Here is a 21,734-nt window from a genome sequence, read left to right as displayed (position 1 = left end):
AGAATATTATATATATATATATATATGAAAATTAAATACAATATAAAATTTGGGTTCCTCAAAAATAAAAGCTAACAACATAGGATTTACTCACTTTTGAACTTTGATCCTGTAAATTAGGAGTTATTAATGTATACATTTACAGAAGAAGAAACTGAGGCTTAAAGGTCAAGTGATTAGCCCAGAATCATGCGACTCAGATCTTTTTGACATCAAGTCCAGAACTCTGTCCACTAGATTAAACTAACAACTGAAAGATATTAGCAGAGACTTCAGATAAAAGGTAGCATTCAAATCAAATCATAGAGGAAACAAAAGGAAACCTAAGAGGTGAAGGTTTCAAGACAATTTTCTCCAAGCACAGGGATGAGCCAGTGCAGAGCAACAGAGATGGGAATTGGAGTGTTGCAAACAGATGGTAAGTTTCAGAAGCAAAATTTGAATAGTTCCTAAAAATCCACATTTTCTCCAGTGAACTAGGCTGCTTCTAGAAATAGTTGGATCATTTTCATTATGTCATATCAATTTCATTCCTGTTTCACAGGGCATTGGCATTTCAATTAATATGTTGTTCTTCAAGTGGATGCAGAGTCAGGATATGCTAATAAATGCCCAACAACTAAACTAAAATGTTTAATTAAACAACAAAGGCTTAATTTGTTTGCCCTAGTGAAAAAATTATGTGCTTAAGCATTTTCAGTTTAATTTATATTATTAATATTATCTCTATCACTTTCTTAAATATAGACAATCACCAAAATATTAAACCAAGATGTGATCTGCAACTTTTGTGAGTTTCAGAGGTGAAAATTATCTCCCTGAAAATTTAAAATATAACTCACAGAGACAGTACCCTCCTCCTTCTAAGGAATATTTAAAGGACTCGCTTCCTTATGCATTTGATTCTTCATCATTTTTCCTTTTTTTCCCAGAGACAAAGACAGAGAGAGAGAGAGAGAGAATGATGCTAATCAAAATGACTTAGCAAGTATAGATAACTGTATCTGATCCCCTCAAATTCATCTAAATGTAAAAAAATTATAGATTCACAGAATCTCTTAGCAGAAAGGATATTAAGAGGTTGTTAGTCTAAGCTAGGCCTAAATAAGAGTGCCCTCATTACTGAATGATGTTTCATTTAGTTTTCTTCTGAGATATGGGAAGTTACTACCTCTGCAAGCAGTCCACTCTATGTTGGGTCAGACAGTTCTGATTTTTACAAAATATTTCATGAAGTCAAATCCAATGAAATACTGGAGAAGGGTCTAAGAGATGAAAACATTCTATTTTTTGCTGTTTTTAGTTAATAGTTTCTAATTACATGCAAAGATAATGTTCAACAATGATTTTTGTAAGATTTTGAGTTCCACATTTTTCTGCCTGCCTCCTTTCCTTTCCTGACCCAATGAGAGTGAGTAATCTGATATAAGTTACACATGTGATCTGATATAGGTTACACATGTACAGTCATGTTAAAGACATTTCCATATTAATCATGTTGTGAAAGATGAATCAGAACAAAAGGGGAAAAAACCATGAAAGAGAAAAAATATATAAAGTAAAAGTAATGACTCAATAATTTTCTTTTGTTTTATTCTCTGACTGTGGGTGTCATTTTGAGATGAAAAAGGATCTCAGGGATGATCTGGTCCATCTTTTTCATTTTACTGATGAGACAGTTGAGAACCTCAAATTGGAAGTGAGGGGACTGAAGTCAAACAAGTGGTAAATACAGTTACTCTCCTGAGGAAACAAGGTAATGCAGTGACTAGAGCATCAGACTGAAGTCTAGAAGAAATGAGATCAAATTCAACTGCTGGGGCAGAGCCATAATGGTGGCATGAAGGTAACCTGCTCCCGGAGCCTTTCCCTACAAAAGATAAATGAAGCCTCTACTTTGACATTCACACTATATACCCCACCAAGAAAAAGAGAAGATTCAAAGTTCTCATCTGCAGATGTTGTGCAGTGAAGGTCCATCTCTTTGGGGGGAAAGGGGGAAGTAAATTCCAGGAAGCGGGAGAATGGAAAAACTGACAGAGGGCTTTTAGCCACAGTGCAATTCAGATACCAGCAGCTTAACAACAGCAAAAGAGCTAGCAGCTAGATAGCTAGCCAGCAGGGAGGACTCTAGTCCCAAACAAACTCTGAACCTTATGGACCCCATCATCATTATCACAAGGACTGGGTTGGGAACAAAGGATTATTAAGTCAAAACTTGGACATAAAAGAGGAAAAAATCCTCTGCAAAAGCAAGGCCTGGACTGCATAGGCAACATCTTGGCCAATGACAACCCAGAAATCAGACCTCAGTCTCAGCAAGAAAAAGCTTGGATCTATATTCACTTTACCCCACAAAGATGAACAAAAAAGCTAAAAGAGCACTCACTATAGAAAACTACTTTACAGACAAAGATGGTAGCAATGCCATAATAGTCTATAAATTGGACTCCAAAAAAAAAACTCATTAAAGAGCTTAAAAAAGAATTTAAAAACCAAAGAGAGGAAGAAGAAAGATGGTAAAAAGAAATGAAAGTCATACAGGAAAATTATAAAAAGTTGATCAAAAAACTGAACTCCATTGAAAGTAAAAATAACCAACTAGAAAAGGAAACACTGAAGCTAATTAAAGAAAATAAAACCCTAAAAATTAGAATTGAACAAATAGAAACCAGGGATCTAAAAGACTACAAGATTACATCAAACAAAATAAAAAGGCTGAAAAAAATTGAAGAAAATGTAAAGTGCTTTTTAGGGAAAATGAATGACCTTGAAAATAGATCCAGGAGAGACAATCTATGAACCACAAAATAGTAGAAATCCTGGATCAAGAAAAGAACCTGGAAATGAGATTAAATTATGCCTAGAAACTTTTGAGATGTGTGACCATAGACAAGTCACTTAGCCTATCTCAGGATCAGTTTCCTCATTTGTAAAATGAGGAGAATAATAAAATTTATTTCGTTCTTATTATGTGCCTGTATGAAGTGCTTTACAAATATTTCATTTGGTACATACTACATTCCTGGGAAGTGGGTACTATTACTATTGTCATTTTACAGATGAGAAAACTGAGACAACCAGGAGAATCAAAATTTCTAAGGTCACACAGTTAATAAGTATCTGAGTATGAATTTGACTCATGTCTTTCTGATTACATACTCTGTAAACTATCCATTATGCCACCTAGCTGTCTCATGAATTAGCTCTTATTAAATAGGTAATAAATAAAAATGCATAACTAGCATTTTAAACTGTGCAAAACAACTTTACAAATATCTCATTTGATCCTCATAACAACACTGGAACAGAGGTGCTATCACCCCCATTTTATAGATGAAAAAAGAGACATAGAGGTTACATGACTTGCCCAAGGTCACACAATAAATATCTCAAGTCAAATTTGAATTCAAATCATCCTGATTCCAGGGAGTTAGCACCCTATCCATAAGACAACTTGGATGTCTCTCAAAACAGCATGAATCTAATAGTTGTTGTGAGGATCAAATATAATATTTCTATGTGATTTGTATATTTTAAAACTATATAAATAATATTATAATTATAGCTCTGATCCCAAATCCAACACTATTTCCACTGTGCTATACTGCATCTTTATTTGTGGTAATCATATAGTTATTCTCATTCCATGAATACATACTTTAGTGGTATGCTTTAATATTACCTGAAATTATCTCTACATACATACTTTGGTGTAGAGGTGAGTTCCAGTAAGTAAGTAAGTAAGTAAGTAAGTAAGTAAGTAAGTAAGTAAGGCGAGTAAGGAAGATGAGTATGGAAGACCTGAGTTCAAATATGAAGTACACCAATTATTAGCTGAGTGACTTTAGGCAAGTAATTTTTTTCTGTTTCAGTTTCCTCATCTTTAAAATGAACAGGCAAAGGAAATGGCAAACTCTTACAGTGTTTTTGCCAAGAAAATAAATGGGGTCATAAAGAATCAGACACAACTGTAACCAGTAAACAGATTTTTTTTATTTTGTTTAGTATTTGGTAACAACTTATCTGTTCACTTATGGACCCCATCATCGTTATCACAAGGTAGGATGAAATGTTTCTTTGTGTACAGATTATTTCCACTTATCTTAGTACTCCTTGAACCAACCATCATGTCTAAATCATAGTAGTTAATTAATAAGAAATAGAGAATAGAATGGGATGGGAACTGAAATGAACTCTATATGTGATGACCCAAAGACTCAAAGTCCTGGTCCCTTAAGTTCCATGGTGGATGGGTCTGGAAAGCTGGTCCCCCGATTTTTAGTCACAAATGCAGTCCACTTTTAGATTATAGCAGAAAAATTTTCATTAAAAGAAATCAAGAGATTTGTTCACACATAAAGGAAAAAAATATAAGGAAAAATGATGGTAACTAGATTCTGGAGATGAGCGTAAAAAAAATTGTAGGGAAGATTATGTATAGATCTTTAGTGAAGGAAATCATTTCTCTGCAATCAAATTCAATACCTGAAAGAGGGGCTGAGAAAGCTCACCCCAAATCACTCCAGCTAAAAATAGATCTGCCTTCTACACACCATTGAACTTGTTACAATATGCTCTGGGAGATATTCTGGTACAGGAGAGCAGTCACTTCCTACCTAAAAGATGGATGATTTATCCTTTCAGCTTTTCAAGGGCCAAGCACACATGAAAAGTTAGCCTTAGCAAAAGAAGGCCCAATTAAAATTCACAAGTCTATTGATCTTTGCTCTGCTCCATTGAACTCTCCTGTGAATCCAGCTCATAAACAAGATGGCAAAGAGAAAGAACTATGGATTTTTGTATGATCATTTATGGAATTTCTTTCCTTAGCAAAGCATAATGGAATGAAGCATTCTTCCCACACCAGTCCCAGTATTGGCCTAATGGCTGACAAGAGTTAGAAAAATAACTGAAACCAGAAAATGAGTCCTGGCCACTTTATCAAAGTAAACTCTAAATATTTCTTTTCAAAATTAATGTAAAATTTTCTTTAAGGTAAAGAGGTGTGTGATTTCATGGGGTATATTCTATCCATTGATGGAGATTGCAATGCCCTCCACACATTTCTGACTTAGTTCCAAATGATCTATCATCTGTAGGCTAATCTTCCAATGATAAACATTTTTATGTTTCTCTGGAATGGTCCAGGGACCCCACACAAATGATCCATTGTCTGGGGAATATTCAAAAGCTCATTAAAATTCCTCTTACAACTTTTATTCTGATAAAAAGCCTTTCTTCTACATCAAGATGCCCTCCACAGTCATTTCAAAGAGGTGTTAAAGCAGAAATTTAATGGAGGAAAGTGCAGGACCAAACTATAAGAAACACCATAGGGATTATGCTCTTAGCGATAAAATAGACCCTGATCACAGCTTATTTCTAGTTTTACCACCTTAACTCTATTACTGCAAGGAACTTAGCATGGGCATAAAGTCTGGTGGAGTTATGGAAAGATTCCTTAATGACCGAAAATCTGACCAAATCTAGAGACTGTATGGAGTTAGGACCAGTAAGACTTACCCTACAGCATCTTCATAATGGATAGCATGATTAATAGGAAATTCAGAACATCCTGTTTCAGATCCCACTGTATGTATACAGGCTTTTTGTATGACCTAAGTAAAACAACTCTTTCACTGGCTCAATTTCTTCACCTGTAAAACAGAGGGAGTTGAAACTCAATAAGTTTTGAGGTCTTTCCTGCTCTGTCTATATAACCCTCAACAAGTCATATAACTATTCCGTGATTCATTTTTTTCTAATCTATAGAAAGGGGAAAGGGGATAATAGTCTTGATGATAGTTTTCTCTCAGGGCAAAAGTGAAGCTCCGATGAAATAAGTATGAAACATTTTTGGCAAAGATTAAACCATGAAAAAAATGTAAAAATTTATCATTTGTTCTACTCTAATTATAATGGTATCCAGTATCCTTAGGTTGATTGTATTCTTCTGAATTCTTTCAAGCAAATATTCCTTTTGTTTATTTATTATGATTATTTTTCTTTCATTTCTTTGAGATCAGCTATTTTATTGGTGGTTAGGCACCTAACCCAATAAACTTATCAGGCTTATATTGCAGTTGGGATCATTAATTCTTCAGACTTCCTTCACTTAAGATCATACATATAAAGCTAAGGGATCTTAATGATTATCTAGATCAATGGTCACATTTCACAAATAAACAAAATATATTGGAGTCCAAGGAGAATAAATGATCCGTTCTAGGTCATAGCTGTAATAAATATCAGAAGCAAATGTAGAAGCCTTGTCCTCTAAGATAATATGTACAAATCTTACTGGAATCTGGAGCTAGGAGGAAGCTTGTGGTATAAGGATAGTTTGCTGCAGAATCTGGAATTCAAGAACACAAATTTCACCTCAGATACATACTGGACAAGTAATTTTAACATCTCCGTATCACAGGCAACTCTCTAAAGCACAGATGATAATCAATATTGGTAGAAAAAAGTTTCTCACTGGTAATTCTCTATGCTCATAAAACTATGAATGTAGAAAAATAAACAAGTACATGGAAGAATAAGTAAATGAAGCGATTGCTGATCTTCTTAGAAAGAGATAAGATAGATACATGAATAATTAGATGGAAAGGTAATAGTTGATGGATGGATGGAGGAGAGAGAGAGAGAGAGAGATGGATGGGTGAATGGATGGATAAAAAGTTTTAATGCCTTTCATGCTCTAAACTATGCAACCCTGAACAAGCTATATAAACTTTGTAAGCCACATTTTTTTCCTGATCTTTACAATGGGGATAATAGTCCTCATTTTAATTATCTCTCAGGACCATTGTGAAGCTGTTATGAGATAAAGCATGAAATATTTTTGGCAAAGATGAAATGATAACAAAAGTTTTGAAAATTGTCTTTGGTTCTATTCTAATTCCAGTGGTCTGCACAGACATATAGATACTTAGATACAAACATACATATACATATATATATACATACATATATATATATGTATGTATATATATATACATATATATATATATATATATGTATATATATATATATATGTCTCAAGCTTCCAACTAAGTCTTTAATGTCTTCAGGGGATACTGAAAATACTCCCTTAAAGGAGCACATTGAATTTTGCATAGATGACAATACACTTATAGTGTAATAAGTTGAAAGGGTCAGACCTGATAAGGGCAAACCTGAGGAATCTCAAACCCAACACACAGGGGAGTCAATATTTTTTTTTGATATTTTCCTCTCACCTTGACCACTGCTCAGTGCTCACTATTTTGATATGGATTCCTGATTGGGTTCATAACCATTCAAGGACCCTGCTCATATCAAGTCCCACCTCAGTAATAGTCAATAGAAGCTGGCTCCTGCTCTCATCCCCAAAGATCCAGCCCATATCAGTTATAGTAAAACTTGATAATTATGCTACAGCTGGATGACTTCAAGGAAGACTCTCATAAAACAAGAACAGTCAGGTGTTTTCAGATAATCAGAAAAAAAATTATTCTTGAACAAAGTAAAAAAGCTCAAAATTGACCTAAAATAAAATTTGGTAGTAGAATTATGCTATATAAAGTATTTTAGCAAAATGCAAACATGCATAAGAAACTGGAAAAATACATATGTAATAGAAATTATATTATGGTAGCGTAGCTCTAAACTTATAGAACAAATATTTAGAAACACTGAATGTCAATTTTAATGTTTTGATAAAAATTTCAGTCAATTTCATTTAATAAACATTTATTAAACATTTGCTCTGCTAGGTATTATAATATAAAAAAACAAAGAATATTTCATACCCTCAGTGAATTTCTCTTAAGGAAAGTCAAACATATTTTTTCTTTCTTTCTTTTTTTTTGGTTTCTGTAAGACAATGGAGTTATGTGACTTGCCCAAGGTCACACAGCTGGGTAATTATCAAGTGTCTGATGTCCTAATTGACCTCAGGTCCTCCTGACTCCAGGACCAGTGCTCTATCCACTGGATCACTTAGCTGCCCCATAAAGCATATATTCTTTTTTTTAATTATTAAGAAAGATTTTATTTATTTATTTTGAGTTTTACAATTTCCATCCCATTCTTGCTTCCCTCCCCCCACTCCCCACAGAAGGCATTTTGTTAGCCTTTACATTGGTTCCATGTTATAGATTGATCACAGTTGAATGTGATGACAGAGAAATAAGATCCTTAAGGAAGAAAAACAAAATATGAGATAGTAAAATTACATAATAATATAACATTTTTTTCTAATCTAATGGTAATAGTCTTTGGTCTTTTTTCAAAGTTGATAATTCTTTCTCTGGATACAGATGGTATTCTCCATTGCAGATAGCCCAAAATTGTCCCTGGTTGTTGCACTGAAGGGATGAGCAAGTCCATCAAGGTTGACCATCTCCCCCATGTTTCTGTAAGGGTGTACAGTGTTCTTCTGGTTCTGCTCATCTCTCTCAGCATCAGTTCATCCAAATGCTTCCAGGCTTCCCTGAATTCCCATCCCTCCTGGTTTCTAATAGAACAATAGTGCTCCATGGCATACATATACCACAGTTTGTTAAGCCATTCCCCAGTGGAAGGATACTCACTTAATTTCCAATTTTTTGCCACTACAAACAGGGCTTCTATGAATATTTTTTACAGGTGGTGCTATTACCCTTTTTCATAATCTCTTCAGGGTATAGACCCAGTAGTGGAATTTCTGGGTCAAAGAGTGTAAAGCCTATATTGTTACAAGTAAATAAACACTTAATTGATAAATCTCTACATAAATTTGCAACCAGGGTCATCTAAAGTCATCCTGATACATATCTGGCCACTGGACCCAGATAGTTCTAAAACATTAAGTGAGGTTGTTGACTTAGCACAGTCACCCTCACTCAAATTCAATTCATGTGCATCACCTCTATAATGTTGTGATATTCTCCAAGAATAGGCTCAGCTCCACTGCTGGCAAGTTAGGCTGTACAACTCTTCTCTTTCTTCCTTTTCTTCCTTCCTTTCTTTTTTCTTTTTTATTCTTTATTTTTTCCTTTTCATCTTTCCTTCCTTGCTTCCCTTCTTCTCATATATGTTGGGCACTGCACAAAGATCTGGTAAGATTTCTGGGGACCTTATATATCCCAAATCACTATGTGACCTGGGAAAGGCCAAGATTTCCCCACTGAATCAAAGGCTATCTCCAGTTGTGTTGATCCATATCAATACCCAGATGGTTCTGGAGAAAATGAGACTGGTGCCTTAGCATATTCCTTATCCTCATTCAAACATATTTCATGTACATGTCTTGGCATCACCTACCTGATGTCATTATCTTCTTTGAGAATGAAGGACATACCATCATCACAATTATTTTTCTTCATTCCCCATCAGGTTCATTCACCATTTTTATGTGTGACACTCAAATTCTAATCGACATGTTTTAGTACTGGCTGTTTTGGATCCCTCCTTACCTTGACCTCTTAGTACCCCTAGGCCTTTTCAAGATTCAGCTCAAGTGCCATCTCCTATATTTAATATTTTCGATTGCAAAGGTTGGTGCATCCCCCACAGGGATGTGGTAGTCTTGTATATATCTATGAATGAACATGTCATCTCTCTTTTTTTGAAAGGTAATAATGTTTGGTCTTTGTTTAAACTCCACAGTTCTTTCTCTGGATACAGATGGTATTCTCTATCAGATATCCTAAAAGTGTATAGGATCATTACACTGAAGGAGTAAATCGCTTAATATAGATCATCACTCACAGGTTGCTGTTAAGGTGAACAGTGTGCTTCTGGTTCTGCTCATTTCACTCAGCATCAGTTCATTCAAGTTTTTCCAAGCTTGTCTGAAATCCCATCCCTCATGATTTCAAATATAATGTTTCAAATATATGTTTCATCATATACATATAGCCCAATTCATTTAGCCATTCCTCAATTGATGGACATTCCCACAATTTCCAATTCTTTGTCACCACTAAAAGAGCTGCTATGAATATTTTTGTACAAGTGATGTTTTTATCCTTTTTCATTATGTCTTCAAGGTATGGTATTGCTGATCCAAAGGGTACACATATTTTCATTGCTCTTTGGGCAAATTGCTCTCCAGAAAGATTGGATGAGTTCATAGTTCCACATACAATATATTAGTGCCCCAGATTTCCCACATCCCTTCCAACATTGATCAATGAGAGGTGAAACCTCAGAGATGCTTTAATTTGCATTTCTCTACTCAGTAATGATTTAAAGCAATTTTTCATATGTCTAATGATAGCTTGGATTTCCTCATCTGAAAATTGCCTTTGAATGTGCTTTCACAATTTTTTCAATTGGGGAATGACTTGTTTTTCGGTTTATAAATTTGACTCAGTTCTCTATATATTTTAGAAATGAATCCTTTATTTCCCAATTTACTACATTTATTTTGATCTTGTTTAGAGTGGTTATCTTTGGGCAAAAGCTTGTTAATTTAATGTAATCAAAATTATCTAGTTAATTATTTATTTATTTGCTTGTTTGTTTGTTTGTATTAAGTTTTTGCAAGGCAAATGGGGTTAAGTGGCTTGCCCAAGGCCACACAGCTAGGTAATTATTAAGTGTCTGAGACCAGATTTGAACCCAGGTACTCCTGACTCCAGGGCTGGTGCTTTATCCACTGTGCCACCTAGCTGCCCCTATCCAGTTTATTTTTTATATTCTCCATCTCTTTCCTGGTCATAAACTGCTCCCTTCTCCATAGATCTGACAGGTAAACTATTCCTTGTTTCCCAGTTTGCTTATAATATTGTCTTTTATGTCTAAATCCGACAACTATTTTGATATTATCTTGTTATAGGGTAAAATGTTGGTCTAATCCAAGTTTCTCCCATACTATCCTTCAGTTTTTCCAGCAGTTTTCATCAGAGAGTTCTTATCTCAGAAACTGGACTCTTTGAGTCTATGCAATAGCAGATTACTATCATCATTTCCTGCTGTCTCTTTTGCACTTAGTCTATTCCAATGATCCACTACTCCATTTCTTAACCAATACCAGACAGTTTTGATGGCTGATGCTTTATAATATAATTTTAGATTAGTAAGGCAAAACTTATCTTCTTTTTCCATTAAATCCCTTGATATTCTTGACTTTTTGTTTCTCCATACGAATTTAGTTACAATCTTTTCTAGCTCACTAATGTAATTTTTTGAAGGTTTGATTGGTAAGGCACTAAATAAGTAGTTTAATTTAGATAGAGTTGTCATTTTTATTATATTAGCTCAGCCTATCAGAGAGCAGTTGATATTTGCCCTGTTATTTAGATCTGATTTCATTTGTGTGTAAAGTGTTTTATAGTTGTTTGCATAGAGTTTCTGATTATGCCTTGGCAGGTAGACTCCCAAGTGTTTTATGTTGTCTGAAGTTAATTTAAATGGGATTTCTCTTTCTAACTCTTGCTGCTGTATCTTGCTAGTAACAAAGAAATGCTGAGGATTTATGTGGACTTATTTTATATTGTCACTTTGCTGAAGTTCCTCATTGTTTCCAGTAGTTTGTGGATGATTTTGTAGGGTCTAGGTATACCATCATGTCATCTGCAAAGAATGTGAGTTTTGTTACTTCCTTCCTAAATCTAATTCCTTCAATTTCTTGTTTATTCTCTTCTTTCTGAAGCTAGCATTTCTAATACATTATTGAATAGCAGTAGTGATAATCAGAATCCTTGTTTCATGCCTTATCTTATTGGAAATGCTTCTAGCTTATCCGCATTGCATATAATGCTTGTTGATGGTTTAAGATAGATATTACTTATCATTCTAAGGAACAATCCATTCATTCCTTCAATCTCTAGTGCTTTCAGTAGGAATGGTTGTTGCTTTTGCCAAAGGCTTTTTCAGCATCTATTGAGATAATCATATGATTTCTGTTAGGTTTGTTAATGATATACTCTATAATACTGACCTATTTCCTAATATTGAACCAACCCTGCATTCCTGGAATAAAGTTTGCTTGGTCATAGTGTATTATCCTAATGATAACTTATGGTAATTGTTTTGACAATATTTTATTTAAGACTTTTGCATCCATATTCATTAGGAAAATTGGTCTATAATTTTCTTTCTCTGTTTTGACTATGCCTAGTTCAGGTATCAGCACCATATTGGTGTCATAGAGATAACTGAGCAGATTTCAATCTAAACCTATTTTTTCCAAATAGTTCATATAGAATTGGACACAAATCTTCCTTAAATGTTTGATAGAATTTACTTGTGAAACCCTTTGGCTCCGAGATTTGTTTTTTAGCAAGTTCATTGATGGCTTGTTGAATTTCTTTTTTCTGAGATAGGGTTAATTAAGTATTTAATTTCCTCTTAATCTAACCTGGTAAACTTATATTTTGTGTAAATATTCATCCATTTCACTTAGATTATCAAATTTATTGGCATGTAGTTGGGCAAAATAGCTCTGAATTATTACTTTAATTTCCTCCTCATTTGTGGTGACTTCAACTTTTTTATTTATGATACTAGTAGTTTGGTTTTATTCTTTCTTTTTTTTAATCAAATTAACCAAATATTTAACTACTTTATTGCTTTTTTCCATAAAACCAACTCTCTTGGTTTTGTTTATTAATTCAAGAATCTTCTTGCTTTTGATTTTATTAATTTCTCCTTTAATTTTTAGAATTTCTAATTTGGTATTTAATTGGGGATTTGTAACTTGTTCTTTCTCTAAGTTTTTAGTTGTATATGTAATTAATATTTTCTTCTTTCTCTATTTTATTCACATAAACATTTAGAGATATAATATATCCTCTAATAACTGCTTTGGCTGTATCTCAAAAGTTTTGGTATGTTGCCTCATTATCATCATTGTCTAGGATGAAATCATTAAATCTATAATTTGTTATTTGATCCACTTATTATTTAAAAAGAGGTTATTTACTTTTCAATTAGTTTTAGGTCTATCACTTCATGGTCCATTATTGCATGTAATTTTTATTGCATTATGGTCTGAAGAGAAAGTGGTTACTATTTCCTTATTTCTGCATTTGATCATGAAGCTTTTATCCCTAGCACGTGGCCATTTTTTTTTGTATAGATCCCATGAAGTGCAGAAAAAAAACATCTATTCATTTTTATCCCCATTCAATTTTCTCCAATGGTCTATCATGTCTAGATTTTCTAACATTCTATTTACCTCTTTAATCTAATTTGGAGAGAGGAATGATGTAGTTTCCTTCCTTATCTCTTTTAATGAGATCTATTTTTGCAGCTGCTTTTTCTGAGATAAGTATTGCAACCCCTGTCTTTTTCATTCCAGCTGAAGCATAATGTATTCTGCTCCAACCTTTTCTCTTTACTCTGTATATCTGCTTCAAATGAGTTTCTTGAAAACAGTATATTTCAGGATTCTGGTTTTTAATCCACTCTATTTGCTTACGTTTTATGGGAGAATTCATTCCTTTCACATTTAAAATCATAATTACGCTCTCTATCATTCTCCATGTTATCTTCCCTCTCTTTATCTTTTTCATCTTATCCCCATTTCCCAGTATTTTGCTTCTGAATACTACTTCCCTCAGTATTTGTCCCCTTATATCCAACACCTCCTTCTTTCATTTTTTCCCTTTGACCCTTCTTCCTTCCCTTCCTTCTGTCAGTTCTTCTTTGTCTCCCCCTCCTCCTTTCCCCTCTTAATACTTGAAAGTTAAGATAAATTTCTAAACTCAAATGAGTGTGTGTTTGGTTATGTGTGTGTTTGTGTTAATCCTTCTTTGAACCAAATCTGATGAGACTAAGAAACAGGCAGTTCTCACCTCCTCCCTTTTCCCCCTCTATTTCAATAGATCCTTTGCACCTCTCCATGTGATGTAATTTACCTCAATCAGTCTTCTCTATCATCCCATCTGTTTACTGTCCCCTCTTTTCACAGAGAAACTTTTAAATTATTCAATCAGAGTGATGGACAAGCCATGAATGTCCATTACTTCTGGCTAAGTAGTTTGTCTCTAAGAGATTTGCAATCCTCAAAAGTTATGAAAATCTTTCTCCCAGGTGGAGATATAGCCAGTTTCATCTTATTGGATAACAGATTTTTTCCTATCCCCCATTTACCTTTTCATGTATCTCTTGAATCTCCTGTTTTGAAGTCCAAAATTTCGATTTAGCTCCAGTCTTTTATTCAGGAAAATTTGGAATTCTCCTATTTCATTTACTCTTCATCTTTTTCCCTGGAAGAGAAGGCTTAGCTTTGTTGTGTTGTGAATTCTTGGCTGCATTTCGAATGCCCTTGCTTTTTGGAATATCATATTCCATGCCCTTTGATCCCTTAGTGTTAATACAGCCAGGACCTGTGCAATTCTTACCATGCCTTACCTTGGTATCTAAATTGTTTCTTTCTGACTGCTTGCAGGATTTTCTCCTTTATCTGATAGTTCTGGAGTTTGGTAACAATATTCTTTGGTGTTTTTATTTTGGGATCCCTTTCAGGAGGGGATCAATGTTTTTATTCAATTGCTATTTTGCACTCTGGTTCCATGGTATCAGGGCAATTCTTCATTATATCCTGAAGTATGGTATCAAGGCTATTTTTTTCTCCTCAAATTTTCAGGAAACCCAATGATTCTTTATTTTGTTTATTTGTTTTGTTTTTGTTTTTGGAAATCAATGAGCTTAAAGTGACAGCTAGGTAATTATTAAGCTTCTGAGGCTGGATTTGAACTCAGGTCCTCCTGACTTGAGGGTTGGTTCTCTATCCACTGCACCACCTAGTTGCCCAAATCCAATGATTCTTAAATGATCTCTTCTAGATCTATTCTCCAGATCAGTTGTTTTGCATTTTACATTTTTCTTCTATTTGGGGTGGGTGGTTTTGTTTATCAGATTCTTGTTGTCTCATGAAATCAATAGTTTGCAAAGACAAAGATTCCAATCACTTATTTAAAGAGGAATTTTTATTAATTTACCTTTTGCAACTCCATTTCCAATTGCTCAATTCTATTTTTGAAGGAGTTTTTCGTTTGCCCTATTGTGGTTTTGAGAGAATAATTTTTGAAAGATTTATTTTCTTGTTGCAAAATGTTCATTTTCTCTTACATAATGTTAATTTTCTCCTGTGTTTCATTTCCTAATTTTCCCATTTAATTGTTAAACTTCTTCCTGATCACTTCTAAGAAGTCTTTCTCAGCTGGAGTTTCTTAAAGGTGACATTCAATGACTCCCTGCCTCCCAGCCTGCTTTCTGATGGTCTTTCTTCATTTTCCTAGGATCTTGTCTTGGGAGAAGAGTTGGTTCATAGACCTTCAGTGTTGATATCCCTAGATGCTTTGCTCACTGGGTTTGGTAACTCCATTCCCTATGCTGGGGGCAGGGCGGGTTGGAGGGAGCATCAGAATCTGGGTTATCTTGGAACAATGTGGTATGTGCCCTCAGACTATATAGTTAATCTACTTAAACCTCAATCAGCACTGGTGAAGATCTGCAGCCCACACCTATATCTGGGTGTGTGAGGGGCTGTTACTGTATTTGTTCATGGGAGAGTCACTTTTTTGCACAGGATTGGGGGGAAGGGGACTCAATTGGAAACATGGGAACTTAACTGAAAATATGGATGCTCTTGGTCCTGTTCTTCCAGATTAGCCAAGCTGACTGATTGATGTCTAGTGAGTGCTGGATCTCTCCCACTTGCCTTGAACACAGCAAATACTTCCTCCACTAATCTCAGGTTAATCCGCAGGCCGCACCTACTGACCCCTGTGCTGACTCTCTGCTCTCTACCCTGGCTCACCCATGCTCCCCTGAGATAGACCTTGTTGGTAGATGGTCTTCTCCTCATTTCTTCTCGGGGTCCTGCGTATCCAAAATATGTTAAGAGGCTTGGTTAATTTTAGTTTTAAGGGAAAGCCAAGATAGCTTAAGACAGTGCTTGGCTTCTCTCCACCATCTTGGCCGGAAGTCTTATATTCAATGTCATCTCTCTTTGTTTTAATTGCAGTGTCCTTGACAGCAGAGATTGTTTCATTTTCATGTTTATATAGGCGCACAGACCTGACCCATTAATGTTCTTGTTCCTCACTTGTTAAACCATGTTTGATTCTTGATGACCATATTTTGGGGTGTTCTTGGCAAAGATAGTGTGCCATTCCTTTCTCAAAGCCATTCTTTTCTCCAAAAACATTTTCTTCTTCAGGTATAATGCAGTAGGTGCTTAATACATGTTTGCTGATTGATTTTGTGGTTCTGGTAGGGAACAATAATAAGGAAAGCTTCTGGAAGCAGATGGAATTTCAGCTGTGTCCTGAAGGAACTTAATTCCTCAAGGAGTCAGAAATGAGAAAAGAGAGTTTCCAGCCAAGAGACTGCAAAGCCACAGACACAGGAAGATGAGATGCCAACCTGGAAGAACAACCCGGAGGCCACTTTGGTTGGAGTAAAGTGTTATATGGCAAGTCTGGAAAGGTAGGCTGCAATCATACTGTGAAGGACTTTAAGTGTCAGGCTGAGGAGTTTATGCTTTATCCTTGAGGCAGAGAAAATAGAGAGCAATAAAGCTTCCTAGACTGACACATATGTGCCCATGTTCCTGAGGCAATGGATGCTCACTGTGTTCATTTAATTCTGCCAGTTTTGAAGGCTTCCTCAAATGGCCAATGATTTCAGATTCCTCTACAAGTCAAGACTACAGGCATGAGAAAAGAGATCAGTGATCCCCACAGGAAAAGGACCCCCACTAGATTTTACTTTCTGTTTCCAAAAAACAAGCTAGTATCCACTTTTGAGGCTGAAGTATCAGGCTTAATTTTACCATTGTAGAAGGGCAGTTAGGGTCAGGAATACACTTGTGAAGAAGAGAACTTGGCCCAATTCTCTGTTCTGCTAAAAAATGTGAATATTGCTACTTCCTTTAGTCTCTCTGAGCTTCTATCTTCTTCTCTTCCATCCAATTTGTGATACCTTCCAGCTTCAGGTTTTATATTATCTTTATATTACTGTATTTACTCAGAATGCAATTTTTGGGATATCTGTTACATAACTAGTATCAGTAGTGAGAGAGGACTCATCTCCCAGGTTGTTGTAAGGATCAAAGGATGAACAAAGTCTTAGTGTAATAACTGTTTTATAAATGCCAGGTATTATTGAAACATTGGTTAAATCATTACCTTTTTAACCATAATATTTCTTGAATTCATACCCTTATCTCCCATCTCTCCTCCATATAGGAACTGAAGTTATTTTCCAGAAGTACAAAAAATCTGACCATGCCATCCCCCAGTCAATCTACTTCCCTCATTCCTAAAAAAGATAAAAAAGAAAAATAAAATCTTTTTTTAAATCTCCTGATTGTCTTAAGTCTCTTCACAACCTGGCTCCAAACTAAATTTCCAGTATCTCTCACAGTCCCAAGAAATTCTCTAGGATTATGAGTTTTTGTCCATTGAGAGATGAAGTCCTCCATATGGAGTTATTCATCATATTAGGTATTATTAGTTGTAATAGCATTTGCACCATCAGTAATAATAGCTAGATAGATAAAGTTTTATAATTTGCAAAACCCTTTACAAATATTATCTCATTTATGTCCATATTATTCTAATCTGAGAGTTAGGTAGTGTTACTATCATTTACATTTTACATATGAGAAACGGAAGCAGATAGAGGTTAAGACACATTTTAATGATCTGAAATCATATTTGAACTAAGGTCTTAGCTTCTATTATAGCATTCTGTCTATTGAGCTACCTTGCCCTTTTTCCTCTGTTCTCAAACCTGTTTACCAATTTTCCCCTAATTCACATTATTTCTGACTCCTATCCCTTTGAACTCATCTGAAAGGCTCTCTTTCTTCAGCTACTAAACGAAGACCTTTTTATCTGAATTTTTCCATTCTTGCCACCAAGTTGTTAGCACTTTTTCTTTTTTAAAATATTTTTATTTGTATAATTACAAGCTGTATGGCTCACCCCAAGGAGAGCAAAAGCTTTGTGCAGATAGGATCTATTTTTATTGTTGTTTTCAGACTCCTTGGGTCTGTCATGGATGCTGGCAGATAGTAATATTTTAATGAATTTAAGTTTAATTTCATTTCATTAAACTAAATTGAATTGAAATGAGTGTTCGGTTATAGATTCATCTATAACTCTTAAATTCTTTCATTCTTTCTTATTTTCCCTAAATAAATCCAAACCATTGGCATAGGGGCTAAGCCCTAGCTGTCCCAAGAAGAGGATATCTATGCAGAGCAGAAAATCCAGTGAGTGACTTTAGAGTTATTTAACAACTTCTGAAGAATCACCTTCTCTCTAAACATTAAATTTCTTTGTGCTTCAAGGAAAAAAACACCAGTTTTGTCATCACCTAACAGATCCAACAGAAATAATTTTGGCAGCATGGAGATCATTACATCCAGATAATGCCTCACATGAAGATTATGGAATCAATCAGCAAAAAGCCTCAGAGCTGGAGAAATAATTGGATTGGGGTTTTTCCACCCAAAAAAAGAGCAATGAGGTAACCTCAGGAATATTTTGATAGTGGCTATCTCAAGTGCCTTTCATTTTAGAGCATTCTTGCAATTCCTGGAAGAAAAAAAAATGTAAAACAGCTACAAATCAAGCAAATAAAATGCGCTCTAAGAAAATTATAATCTTTGATTGTGTATTGCCTTCCCCAGTGAGATGAATTGTCTGATAACAAGTGCATTATGTCTACTATGAGAAAAAAGCTGTCCATGGAATGAAGCCAGGTGATGCCCCACTCAGCAAGTACTTAGCCAGGTAAAATCAAAGCTTTCATTTCAATCACCCATAGGGTGAGTAAAGGGATGCTAGCCACACTAATTCTATAACACTTTCTCCTGGGAATGAAGGACAACCTTCATAACATACACACACACTGCGTTCCATCCATTTTCTACCCATCATCTTATACTGTTGATATGAAAGTCCCCATTATAGATACAGATCAATAACCTAATACAGCCTAACTTCTGAGGTAGTTTGCAGTAGACATCAAGAGGTGATGAATATCCCATAATCACAAAGTTATTATGGGTCAGAGACAGGATTTGAACTCCCCAATCCCATCTTCCTCTTTCCAAAGTCAAGACAAATCAAGTTCATAAGCATCTATAAAATGCTTACTATGGAACAGGCAGGGTTCTAAATATTGAGGATGCAATCAAAAAGAAAGACAACTCTTACCCTCAAGGAACTTATTTTCTCTTGGAGAAAGAGAGTTGAAAGACAAGAGTGGGGTGGGAAGAAGGAAAAACAACCTCCATGGAAGGGGAGGCAGCAAAGCCAGTACACTGAGTCCTTCAACAAAATGGAGATTCCAAAACAATTTGATAATATGAGAAGGTAATAGGAAGGAAGGAAGGAAGGAAGGAAGGAAGGAAGGAAATGAAGGAGGGAGGAAGGAATGAAATGAAGGAGGAAAGGAGGGAGGGAAGAAAGAATCAAGAGAAGGAGGAAATGAGGAAGGAATAGGGTAAGCACACATTAGGAACCTATTACATAATAGGTAAGGGCAGGAGGGTGGCACAGTGGATGAAATGCTAGGTCTGAAGTCAGAAAGATACTTCTCTCTCAGTTGAAATCTGACCTCAGATACTTTCAAGTTGTATGACCCTATGCAAGTCACTTAACTCTGTTTACTCAGTTCCTCAGCTGTAAAAAGAACTAGGGAAGGAAATGGCAAATCACTATAGTAACTTGGCCAAGGAAACCTCAAATGGGATCACAAAGAGTCAAACTCAACTAACCAACACCAAATGTAATAGGTTTTGTGCTAAATGCTTTACAAATATCTTCTGTGATTCTCAGAATTACTCTGGGTGAAAAGTACTATTTATGCCCATTTTATAATCGTGAATACTGAGTCAGAGGTTAAATGATTTGCACAAAGTCTCACAGCTAGTAAGTCCAGATTTGAACCCAGGACTTCTTGATGCCAAGTCTAGCGTTGTCTCTATTATATAGGTTCCTGAATGCTGTTGACAATTCTAGAGATTGACCCATAATCTCATGTAACCCAGATGTGTCTGTGTCTGTGTCTGTCTGTCTGTCTGTCTGTCTCTCTCTCTTTTTCTTTTTTTAAAATTTTCACTGGTGAACATTTAGGCTGTCTATTTTATTGAACTAACCACTCAATATATTTTATGTATTTGAAAATTAAACCAAAAGACAAATAATAAATGAAAGCTTTAATAGATATGGTTCCATTTCAATATTTATGGAATTTGTCTATTTAAATTTATCCCCATCTTAAATGAAATACAATTCATTTAATTTATTCTCCAAGAAATAAAAATGATATTTAGAACAGAAAAAAAAGACAGGAACAGTAGCTGAATCTGAAAATATAGAGGAACAATATAGCTGCACCAAAGACAATATAATTTTAAAAGATTTGGGGATCAATTTCCAATATATTTTGTGTTTTTTATTAAATATTTTATTCATTTATGTTTCCAACTTCATGCAATGGTAGTTTTCAACAATCAATTTTTGCAAAAGTTTGAGTTTTACATTTGTCTCCTCTACCCCCTCTCCATGACAGAAAACAATCTAATATAACCATAAATACATAATCTTCCTAAACACAGATCCATATTAATCATGATGTGAGAGAAGAATCAAATCCAAATGGAAAAAAGACAATACATAAGACAATTTTTTTTTTAAATTGAAGATAGTATGCTTTGATCTACATTTTTTCTAGTCTTTTCTCTGGATATGGATTGTATTTTCTATCAAAACTCTTACAATTGTCTAATATTATCGTACTGCTGAAATGTACAAGTCCATCACAATTGATCATCAACCAATGCTGCTGGTAGTGTATATAATGTTCCTCTGTTTCTGCTTGCTTAATTCTCCTTCAGTTCATTCAAATCTGTCCAGGCTATTCTTGGGCATAATTATTTCCTTTGTAATTATTTTATAAAACAATAGTATTCCATCACATTTATATAACACAAATTCTTCAGTCATTGCTCAATTGATGGGCATGCTCTAAATTTCCAGTTCTTTGCCACTATGAAAAGAGCTGCCATAAATATTTTTTATATGTGTTTTTAATCATTTTGTGATTTGTTTGGGATACAGATCTAGTAGTGATATTACTTGATCAAATGGTATGCACATTTTTTTTTTGCCCTTTGGATGCAATTCTAAATTATTCTCCATAATAGTTGGATCAGTTCACAACTTCACCAATAATGCATCAATGTACCAGTTTTCCTACATCCCCTCCAACAATAATCATTTTCTTTTTTTTAGTCATATTGACCAATCCAAGAGGTGTAAGGTGGTATCTCAGAGTTGTTTTAATTTTCATTTTGGCAATTAGTAATGATTTAGAGTATTGTTTTCATATGACTATAGATAGTGTTAATTTCTTTGAGAATTATCTTTCCATGTCCTTTGACCATTTATCAATTGGGAAATGGCCTGCATTCTTAAAAATTTGACACAGTTCTCTATATAATTTAGAAATGAATCATTTGTTGGAAACATTAGCTGAAATTGATTCCCAACTTATTGACTTCTTTTTAATCTTAGTTGTATTAATTTTATAAGTACAAAACCTTTCCAATTTAATATAATCTAACTTATACATTTTGCATTTTATAATATTCTCTATCTCTTCTTTGGTCATAAACTGCTCCCCTTTCCATAGAACTCTCAGGTAAACCATTCCTTGTTCTCCAAATTGACTTAGAATATTACCTTTTATCTGCACCCATTTCGATCTTATTTTGGCATAGAGTGTGA

The sequence above is a fragment of the Macrotis lagotis genome, chromosome 4, assembly GCF_037893015.1.
Source record: "Macrotis lagotis isolate mMagLag1 chromosome 4, bilby.v1.9.chrom.fasta, whole genome shotgun sequence".
Classification (NCBI taxonomy): domain Eukaryota; kingdom Metazoa; phylum Chordata; class Mammalia; order Peramelemorphia; family Peramelidae; genus Macrotis; species Macrotis lagotis.
Note: the sequence above shows the minus strand (reverse complement) of the source record.